The sequence below is a fragment of the Hibiscus syriacus genome, unplaced genomic scaffold (assembly GCF_006381635.1).
Source record: "Hibiscus syriacus cultivar Baekdansim isolate YM2019G1 unplaced genomic scaffold, ASM638163v2 tig00110945_pilon, whole genome shotgun sequence".
In the NCBI taxonomy this organism is placed as follows: domain Eukaryota; kingdom Viridiplantae; phylum Streptophyta; class Magnoliopsida; order Malvales; family Malvaceae; genus Hibiscus; species Hibiscus syriacus.
The window spans coordinates 2,190,811-2,202,392 of NW_024062926.1; the positions used below are offsets into that span (position 1 = coordinate 2,190,811).

An 11,582-nucleotide genomic window follows, 5' to 3' on the forward strand; every position below is an offset into this window, starting at 1 on the left:
AAAATAAAAAATAAAATAAATGAAGAAAATATTAAATTTCAGAAAAGAAAATAATAAATATAAAAAAAAATGTTAAAAGATAAAATAAAAATAAAAAACAAAATAAAATAAAAAAGAAGTGAGAAAATAAAAATAAACAAAATAAAATAAACAAGATTGTTAAATTTAAAAATAAAACAAAATAAATAAAAAGGAAAGTGTTAAATAAATAATAAATAATGGTAGTAAATATAAAAGGAGATTTTTAAAAGTTGTTTTTAAAATAAAAGAAAATAATTAAATAAATAATCTAAAGAGATTGAGATAAATAGAAACTTATAGTGAAAGCAACATCAGACTTCATCTTTGCCTCAAATTCCTCGGATTATCGAAACATATCTTTACTTCAAAATTCACGTCGGCTTACAAGGACAATTCTTCGCTGCCGACTCGAATTATGTTGTTTCAACAATAACTGGTTCTGATAGCAGTTTCCTCTTAGCAAACAATTTTGCTAAGTGTGTTCTCGGAAAGTCGAATATGAATGCTCACGTTTGGGGTTGAGCCTTCACTTTAGCCTTCGGCTTAAAAGAAAATTAGCTAAGCATGACCAAAGTCATACTTAGCATAATTGTTGAAAACGAAATTTGAAAGAAAACAAAGAAGTGTGCGAAAATAGAGAGAAAACTAGAGAGAAAAAGAAGATTTTATTCTCAGATCTGTGTTGTGTGTGTGATCTCTAGGCTTACCCTGAGAGGGTATTTATAGCCTTCAAATTTTTAAAAACAAGTTAAAGATAATTTCTAAAATAATATCTTTTATCCTAATTAAAATGCTTAAAACTATTCAAACTAAAATACCTAAAACAAAGATAAACATGACTTCTTGTTAAACTAAAATGAGTGAATCTTTGTGAGGTATTGAGTCATGTTGAGCTTCGAATTGAGCGGATATGAGTGAATCTCCGCTGCGAAGTTGGGTCAGTCTTGAAATGATATCCTTCTTCATGAAATCGAAATTTGAGTCGGGAGGTGACTTCTTGTTGCCAAATCATAGTCAACCTTGGTCTTCTTCTCGGTTTAAAGACCTCGATTTGAAAATTAAACCGAAAGTAGTTCCTCGATGCTACCATATGGTTGATATGCCCTCGAGCTGAATGAAATCAAACTCGAAGGTTTTTTTATGACAGATAGCCCTTCTCGCCTTGAACTATGCTGTAAATTCGGTTAGGATATAGTTCTTTGTTGCTAAATCAAAGCCAACCTAGGTCTACTTCTTGATTTAAAGACCCCAGTTTAAACTTCAACCGAAAAGTAGTTCCTCGTTGCTACCATGCGGTTGATATGCCTTCGAGATAAATGAAATCGAACTCGAAAGTTTTGTTGACAAATAACCCTTCTCGCCTTGAGTTATGCTGTAAATTCGGCTGAGAGATAGTTCCTTGTTGCTAATCGCAGCCAACCTAGGTCTTCTTCTTGACTTAAAGACCTCAGTTTAAACTTCAACCGGAAAGTAGTTTCTCGTTGCTACCATGCAATTGATATGTTTTCGAGCTGAATGAAATCGAACTCGAAAGTTTTGTTGATAGATAACCATTTTCTCCTTGAGCTATGCTGTAAATTTAGCTGGGAGATAGTTCCTTGTTGCTAATGACTTAAATACTTTGGTTTAAACTTCAATTGGAAAATAGTTACTCGTTGCTACCATGCGGTTAATATGCCTTCGAGCTGAATGGAATCGAACTCAAAAATTTTGTTGACAAATAGTTCTTCTCGCCTTGAGCTATGCTAAAAACGGTTCCTTTAAATGAATGATGGCTCCCCTTCACAGATCTAAGCATGTCATAATTCTTTAGTTGACCCCCCTTCACGGGAAAGCCAAATGGTATATTCTTCAGGTGGTTCCCCTTCACAGGTCTGAACCAGGTGAGATGATCTTTGGATGACTCCCCTTTACGGGAAAGTCATGTGGTATATTCTTTAGGTGGTTTCCCTTTGCGGGTCTAAACCAGGTTAGATGATCTTTGGATGACTCCCCTTCACGGGAAAGTCATGTGGTATATTCTTCAGGTGGTTCCAGTTCGCGGGTCTGAACCAGGTGAAATGATCTTTGGATGACTCCCCTTCAAGGGAAAGTCATGTGGTATATTCTTCAAGTGGTTCCCCTTCACGGGTCTGAACCATGTTAGATGATCTTTTGGATGACTCTCCTTCACGGGAAAGTCATGTGGTATATTCTTCAGGTGGTTCTCCTACGTGGGTCTGAACCAGGTGAGATTATCTTTGGATTACTCCACTTCATGGGAAATTCATGTGAGATGTTCTTCGAGTGACTCCTCTTTGTGAGAAAGCCAAGTGAGGTAGTCTTTCAGCCGTGACAAAAAAGAAATTGTAGAATGTCTTCCTTTTAGTGCAATTTCCATAATCTGACATCTTGCATAGAAAATGAACAAATAGGCCACAAAAACCAATGATTAAGGAGTAATTTAAGAGCAAAATATTAAATAAATTAAGCATTTATCAAATTTCCCCTCACTTATTCAATACTTGTCCTCAATCATTCCTTAATTAACATCTCAAAATCATAAGTTATCATCTTCAATTTCAATTTATTCCTTAAACTTCCAATCGAACCAAGTCCATGACATTTTCCAAATTCAAGTTACAATCAAGCAAAGACACAACTAAGAAAATTTAAAGTAAGCATGACATCCCAATTAATTGCCAATTTCAATGAAACATGACTCAATACCTCACAAAGATTCACTCATATCCGCTCAAAGTGTTTGGGGTAAATAAAATTGCTCAAACCGAAACTAACCAAAACATTACCATAGGCTTGGAATCCAATCAAGTCTCCATTACGAAAATGAACATAATGAAATAATCAAGGGGTCTTTAAACAAGGTGTAATGGGGCTTAGGTTAGTGAAAAGGCCAAAAAGAAAGGTTTAAAATACCGAAACAAGAGATGAAAATAATTAAGAACAATCCATGAATTAACATGAAGTACAATGAAACAAGGAAAAAGAATAGATGAAAGACAATTGAAAGATCAAATTTTCCTTCCCCTCTTTTTTTGCAATTCGAAACAGTGAACAATTAGTTCCTTTTTTTTATTTTTTTAAACAACGATTTTTTTCGTGGGACAAGAGTGATACAAGATCTCAAGTCTCATTAAGGGTGTGAAAAGAGAGGAAAATAAAGAAAGGCTTCGGGTTTAATTATGAGGTATAACAAAGAAAGGGAAATATGCTCAAATGTGGTTCACTAGTGGGTATGTAAACGGTAGGCTTTTTGGGAAAGGTGGGTTTCCTAGGTGCCCCTATCACATTAAAACATTTCGTCCAACATGTTGTCTTGATATGCATTGTGATTACAAGTTCTAGAATATCCTAATTAGTCTGGCACACTCAAGTCAAACAATGACCAAGAAAGAAAATGTATGCTCGTTAGGCTCAAATCTCACAAGAAAGTTTATATACACTGAGTCAAGTTCGTCTTTATCAACAAAAGCATAAATTAAAAAACTCAACAAAATTAACCAGCTATACCAATCACCAATCATGCAAATTAAATTCGATCAAACATGATCACAATCCAAAAGGAATAAGAGTATAAGTGAAGTTCAAGACATGCAACCAACAATCCCAACACATCAATATTAGAATAATTCAATTTCAAATAATCAAACAAGTTAAGGAAAAATTTGACGACATGCTTATCTTTCCCCTTCACCTAATCCGTTTTATCCCAAAATGTATGTCGAATTTAAAATCAAAGAGAGGGAAAAAGAATACTCCCCAATCTAGTGGCAAAAAAATTTGGACTATTTCTCGATTATTTCACTTACTATGGCTCCTTTTGATGTACCCTCAGACGTATAAATTTATGTTTCCTCCAGAGCAACTTCTTGGTAAAATCCTACTTCCTTGTTATTCATCAGCTTTTCCTTCCCTGGTTGAAAGTAGGGCCCAAATTTATATCCAAAACGATTTTCCTTGGTGATGTTAGTTTTGGCCAGATTCTGAATGCATATTGCAGCTATGATTGGCGTAATATTTTTCAGACCCTCTAAACTGTCCAAAGCCCCACTTGTCCTTAAGAAATCTAATATAGATGTTTGAGGTGTCTTCAAGGTTGTATCTTCCCCATTCATTCTTAAACCTACGTGCCAATCTCAGATTACACCCATGGAAGCCCTTTTGCTTGGATTTACTTTCCCCTCTTCTTGCACCCTGTGTTCTTCTAGGAATTGATTGTATTAATCTCTATTAAAGAAATGAATTTCGAGTATTGGACATTAACCCCTTTCTCTTCTACTCTACACCTTTAAATTGCTTGCTCTAAAGGATCATAGAATTTTCCCTCAAGGTTGCCAGAAACCTTTACTGAACAATCTGGGGTTCTATTTTGGTTTATCCAAGGAATCTCATTATAGATCCACTTCTCATTCGGGGGCCACTGTGGCTGGACATATCCCGGTATAATCCTGCTGAGAGCATTTTTTAATGTAATTTTTCAAGCGAAAAGTGGAAGGGAGGGAACTGAAAAGCCTCACTTTCTTTTTCTTCTCATTTAATCCCCATGACGAGAGGCTACTTAGTGATGGCTTTATAGATAGAACTTGATTATCTTCATTGGATAATTGTAAAGGGTTATAACCTCTAATCATGAGATTTGGTCCTCTTCTATACCCCTTCTCTTTGAGTAAAGCTTACCCCTCACAAGGGAAACTTTATCCCTCATTAGCTCTTTATTCATTGTTGGTCTAATGGAACCCTCTACAACTACATTTGAGTTTTGGAGCTGGCCTGAAATATCTAGTTCCTTAACAGGTCCTCGATCACTTACCACTATCATTTCAGTTTCAACCAAAATGGGATCCTCTAGTGGCTTCTCTCCATGGATCACAACATTCACCATGTCCATTAATTTGGTTATTTCCTCTCTTGATTCATTCTGAAACTTTTTTGCTTGATCAATCATCTACTGTTGGGTCTTTATGAGTTGCTCTTGAATTTTCTCAATCCTACAAACACGCGCTAATATCTCATTCATTGTTTTTGATATTTCTATAGACATGCTCCGGTAACTTCAATTTGATTTCAAAGCTTCTCTTTTATTTGTCTTTTCTTTTCGACAGTTAGAAGTGTTCTTTGCTTCAATCTCCTTCTTCTTTGAACGAGTGTTATGAGGATGTGTTCAATGCTTGAGGTGGAAGGTCCAGTATTTGTTCCTTCTTCTGATGAGACATTTTCTGTTAGTTAATGCGAATGTAAAAACATGGAAAATAAAAAAAAATGAACTACAGGGTATGAAAATAATGCATGATGCATGAGAAGTAGGGCATTGATCCAGAAACGTTCTGTTATTATAAATAATCTTTATTGAGACAAAAGTGTTTTATTTTTTAAGAGACAAAAATATCTTAAAGGTACATTCTGACTAAATCCTCTAAACCCCGAATAGCTTCTAATAGGTTAACAAGTCTTATTCCTTCCTCTGTCACTGGTTGAATACCTTGTCGGACCACTCCCGCTTCCCTTGCTAAATCGTGCAAGTGACGGGATGCTTTTTGTACTTGATCCAGGAAATCTCAGATAACTGCATCTCTAGCTTTCACTCTTTGCTGAGCTTGTTCCCTAACGGAAACACCATTGGAGCCCTCCATTAAAAGAAACTATATGAAGTTCATTTGTTTGTTTCTTGAACTCGCTAACAATGGGCTCCAATTCAACTATCGTTTTGCTATTCTGTTCTTGTTATCTTTGAAATGACTTTCCAAGTCAGTAACCTTTTATCATATGATGCAACCTTTTCCAACCCATTCTTGAAAGGTTGACTTTTGATGTGCTTGGTGTAAACCCCGGTCCATTCTGAGTCCTTCACAATGCATAGAGTGATATACTCTTCGATTATGGGTACCACGTCTTCTTGATTGAAATTGACACAGTTTCCTTGCAGATTGTCTTTATTTTCCTTCTGAGTCTTTCTGACCATAGTCGAACCTTTCCGTTTTCAACTATTGTATTACAACCCCTTTATACATTAATGCAAACTATTTACATTTAACGAACACATTTTTGTGGATCAACACCTCTTTTGAATGATGTAAATGATAAAAATTAAAATAAAATAAAAAAAGAAAAAAAAATGAAAGGAAAAAGTTAGTGAAATAAAGATAATAATTAGAATAATGATGAAAAAAGTCCTACCCACATGATATCTACCCCACATGCTTATTATTCCTACCCGGACATGATCTCTATCCCGCATGTTAATTTTGAACAAGTCCTAACCACATATCTTTCTAGTTCATATGCTTTGAACAAAAAGTAAAGCATGACATAATTCAAGATAATCTAGGTTTTGAAATAGGGTTTCGGGGAGGGCTATAATTCCCTATAGTCTCCCGGTTTAAGTTCTAAAGAAGGTACCCGAGTTCTCCTTACTGGTTCCCCCTTGGGCTTGCCAGGCTGTCAATCTTTAGCCCATTACAGCTTATATGGACCAAGTTAAACTCGAGAGGATACATTCTCTTACGTCTATACGATGAATAAATTCACACGAAGACATAAGATATATGAATCATGAAGGTTACTTGCTAGGCCTATACGGAGAATAAATTACCACGAAGGCTTCGCTTTCGCCTCCATTTAAGAAAAGGTTTGGAGCTCGAGTACAGAGCCTGAGATGAAAATTTTAAAAATCTGAAATCATTGAAAAAACATTTGTACAACTATTTATTTGAAAAAAAAATCAAAGATAAATAATGAGAATCAAATAAATAAATTAAAATTTTAACTTGTTATTTTCGCTTAAAAAGACAACCAGAAATTAATTCTGGCCTGGCTCACTTACATGCCCCCAGTGGAGTTGCCAAGCTTTCGTGGTCGTCTTTCGGGTGAGTCCGGAATTGGGCTCCGACTTGAATAAATGGGTTAGAGTCACCACCGATCATTTAAAAATATTTAGGTTGATCAAACACTATCTTACCTGATATGCGTTTTACCATAAATATGTCGGATTTGGGAGTCGGTTACAGTCAAGGAAGGATTTGCACCCTTGAACTGCCCTTTCGGTAACATTTTAATTTATCAGTTTTCTTAATTGCAAAAATTAAAATTAAAATTAAAATTAAAATTAAAATTTAAAGACTCGATTCGAATTACTTACCTTTGATCGATTGAAATTACCTCTAAAAAGTTGAAAATGTTATATTATAAAATAAAATAAATTTCAAATAAAAATTAAATTAAAAAAATAAATAAATGAAGGAAATATTAAATTTTAAAAAAAGTTAAAAGAAAAAATAAAATAAATGAAGAAAATATTAAATTTCAGAAAATAAAATAATAAAATATAAAAAATATTAAAAGAGAAAATAAAAATAAAACAACAAAATAAAAAAAAGAAGTGAGAAATTAAAATAAAACAAAATAAAACAAAAAAAATTGTTAAATTTAATAATAAAACAAAATAAAAAAAAAGGGAAGTGTTAAATAAAATAATAAATAATAATAGTAAAGATAAAAAGGAATTTTTAAAAGTTGTTTTTAAAATAAAAGATAAGAATTAAATAAAAAAAAAATAATTAAATAAATAAACTAAAGAGATTGAGATAAAGATAAACTTATAGTGAAATCAACCTCAGACTACAGTTTTGCCTCAAATTTCTCGGATTATCAAAGCAAATCTTTACTTCAAAATTCATGTCGACTTACAAAGATAATTCTTCGCTGTTGACTCGTATTATGTTGTTTCAAGAATAACTGGTTCCGATCTCAGTTTCCTCTTGACAAACATTTTGCTAAGTGTGTTCTCGGAAAGTCGAATATGAATTCTCACAGTTTGGGATTGATCATTCACTTTAGCTTTCGGCTTAAAAGAAAATTAGCTAAGAATGACCAAAGTCATACTTAGCATAATTGTTAAAAACGGAATTTGAAAGAAAATAAAGAAGTGTGTGAAAAATAGAGAGAAAGCTAGAGAGAAAAATTAGATTTTATTCTCATATATGTGTTGTGTGTGTGATCTCTAGGCTTACCCTGAGAGGGTATTATAGCCTTCAAATTCTTAAAAACAAGCTAAAAATAATTTCTAAATAATATTTTATCCTAATTAAAACGCTTAAAACTATTCAAACTAAAATACCTATAAAATATAAAATAAAATAATATTTAAAATAATATCCTAAATCTTAATTGAAATACTAACATCTATTTAAACTAAAATACAAAGATAAAATATAATATTAATATATATATAAAATAAGCCCCAGACGAAAATAGGTGTCTACTATAAGCTTTCAAGGGTCACAATTTTTTGAACCACCACAAAGTGAATTATGACAACTTGATGACTTAAATGGGACATTTTGAGAGTTAGGTCAAAATATCACAGAATATGTTGTCTAAAAAAAGAAATGTGTACTAATGAGTGGTCCATTAGAAATAGAAGGTTTTCATGTCTTAGGAAGGCTGTTCTATGCATGTCAAAGTCGTCTTTTGATGGTTTGATTTAGTTGAGGCTTTGAAGAGTTTATTATTTCATTGGAGTCACCGTTAGTCATTTTAAATAGGTATGAACGAACACCCTTGAACTCGATTTGCGTCTACACTAGGATCATGGTCGAGTTGGTCGAGTTCAGGAGTCAATTATAGTAGATTTTCCGAACTTACTAAGATTATACTATATGAGGTCACCACTCGTACCAACGTTCCTCGTGTAACTACATTCGCATATCATGAGATTTCTATCTAAGCGTCATCTCACTTAATTGAGAAAAAAACATAATGCCTTTGAGAGATAAACTTTCGGACATAATAATGAGTTGCTTTCTGAAATCATGTCTTATATCTTTGAGAGTAAACCTCTGTAAAAGATTGTAAGTTGCTTTTGGGATTTACATGTCTTCAAAATTTAACTTCCGTATAAACATAAAGAATCATCCTAAATTTAACTCAATTCATATAAACCTATAACGGGTGAGGAAGGTGAGGAAGGACTTACTAGCTTTAATAGTTGCCAGTAAGAGCAATTCATGTACCCATTTTAGTAACAAAACCACATATAATGAACCGTAAGATCTTATCCCGATTTAAGGCTATGTTGAACCTTGAACTATTCGATAGTGCGCTTTGTTTTCTTGTCGTTTTCCTTTTTTAATTCATGCAATTTTCAAGTCTTGATCTTCGGGCCTTGGATTGTGGAAAATTGAGTATTATTTTAAACTTTTATTTATCAGACAAATTGAGTGGAGTAAGATTATTCCACAAATAATGTCCTATTTCAACTGCCTTTAAGGCTTAAGCATACACAACAGATTTTACAACCAAAGCTATAGCTGAAGTGTTAAAAGGAACGAGGGAGGGCGTGTGGAGATCATACACTTCATCAATTTGATCACTACTTTTGGGAGATACCAAACCAATCCGATGATGAGTCGAACCGTGTGTCCAACAACGAGTATGAGCAATAAGCCGATCCAAACCATCACATCAATTCCTATGATATTGATCAGTGAAGATTTTTTATGATCAGGTGTTAAAGCTATGAGACATTCCAGATGCTAATGTCATTGCAGTAATGGCAATCCACGTGATGACCATTAAAACCCACATAAAGAACCAATGCCACAGGTAACCCACTTATAAGCAACAGGATGATGCTGAGAGCGCAAGAGACCCGTTGTATTGCTTATGTGGAATTCGGTATTATATCTGGGTAATTATCTGCCAACACAGAAAACCCTGCAGTATGATTTTTACCGTTTGATTTCTGTTAATGAAAAACCACTGGGACCATTATATTGCCAAACGCCGCTAGGAGGATTGATGCCCGCTTGGAATGCCATAGCAGCTAGCAAGGAAGCCACCAGCATTATGGTGTCGCGTTTCCTTACTAGCCAATCGGCATTCTTATTTTTAGCTGACTTCTTCCATCTTTCTCTTCTTTGATTTTGATGTTGCGTTTGACTGATCATCTCATGTGGACAAGAAGATTTTGGCCCTTATTGCCTTGAGTTGAGAATTTGACAGAGGTTTATCTCGTGCACTTGTAGCTCCCATCCTTTGAAGTGATTCCACAATGTCCTTATCAAACACGTCTCTCTGGTTTTGTGATGAAAGATCAAGTGCCGCGAAGCCATCTTCAATCACACAATTCACGTCTATCGTTGTACTAGAAATCAACAAGTTCATGGCCTGTATATGTTTATATCAGTTAAAGTTAGACTGAAGTATGAATTCGAAAACTCAACTTAATTTATTTGAATCTAAATTTATGAAGTGGAATTAATTACCAGGAGATGGTGATCAGTGATGAGTACTCACCTTCGTTTGGTTAGCTGCTATTGCCAGATGCAATATGGTGTTACCCTCGTTATTCTTAGAATTCAAGAACACGTGATCCGAAACTCTTTCCACCAGAAACTTCAACGCCACAAACTGGTTGCACCTCACGCATGCATGTAAAATGGTGTCACCTTGGTCCGTCAGCACTCGAGCTGCCCAACGTCTGGCATCAACCAGCTCTCTCAACAAATCAAGGCGACCTTTCATGGCTGCCATGTGAATAGAGTTCCTGCCATCAACATCACAAACACGACACATATCAGGGATAACTTGCAGTAACCTTTTCACAACTTGCAGGCACCATTTTGCTGCATTTAGTGAAGCGGCGATGACTTGCGGGAATCGACTTCTTTGGCTAGCTCAGGCTTACGACTAAGAATTTCATCCACGAATTCGAGATGGCCAAGCATGGAAGCAACATGCAATGGTTTTTACCCTAAAATCTGAATTTTATTTGATTATGTACTTATTTTATTAACGTACTCATCCTAAAATCTGAGTTTTATTCGATTAGTTACTTATTTTACTTTACGGATGATAGCGGATGATACTATCATGAAATTTATTTGTACTTATCCAATTTAAATTTTTTTTATTATTAATATATGTGTATCAACGTTGAAAAATATTTATGGATTTGTCACTGATTTCACTCGGTAACAACGGTGATGAATGTCGAGAAGCAGTGCATCTTCTTGAAGCAAATTCAACAACGAATATTGTTGCCTTCCAAACAGCATCGTAAAGTTTCTTGTCCATTTTATTTTTTACTTTGAAATTCACAAAACCGATATGATATGATTCCTAACTGGGAAGTGTCTATATATAGATAAAGATTCAGTTGTACTAAATAGTGTAAAGAAATAAATTTGTAATTTATAAGCCGTCAAATCGCATAATAAATAAAGTATAAAACTTTAAAATGATAGATAATTTATTTTTATGAAGGGAATAATATCATTTATTTGTTGGTGTATTAATTTATAGTAGGTTAATATTTTTATCAGTAAACTAAAATATGATATGTATTATTCAAAATAAAATTTAATAATTTAATAATATTTCAATATTTATATAGAATTATATCTTGCCGATACATTAAATATAAATCTGATTTATATTTTATTAAAATAATTATTCGATACATTTTTTTTGGAGTTTTAAATTTTAACTTCATAAGTGTAATTGGATGAACTTAGCAGAGGTTCTCTTTATATTTTCCCCCTAATTTATTTCTTTTTTATTGT

The 11,582-nt window shown here is 33.8% G+C and overlaps 1 pseudogene; it reads right to left on the bottom strand.

Annotated features, from left to right (window-relative positions):
- Window positions 1-9,320: 9,320 nt before the first annotated feature.
- Window positions 9,321-11,094, bottom strand: LOC120147915 (annotated as a pseudogene).
- Window positions 11,095-11,582: the final 488 nt, after the last annotated feature.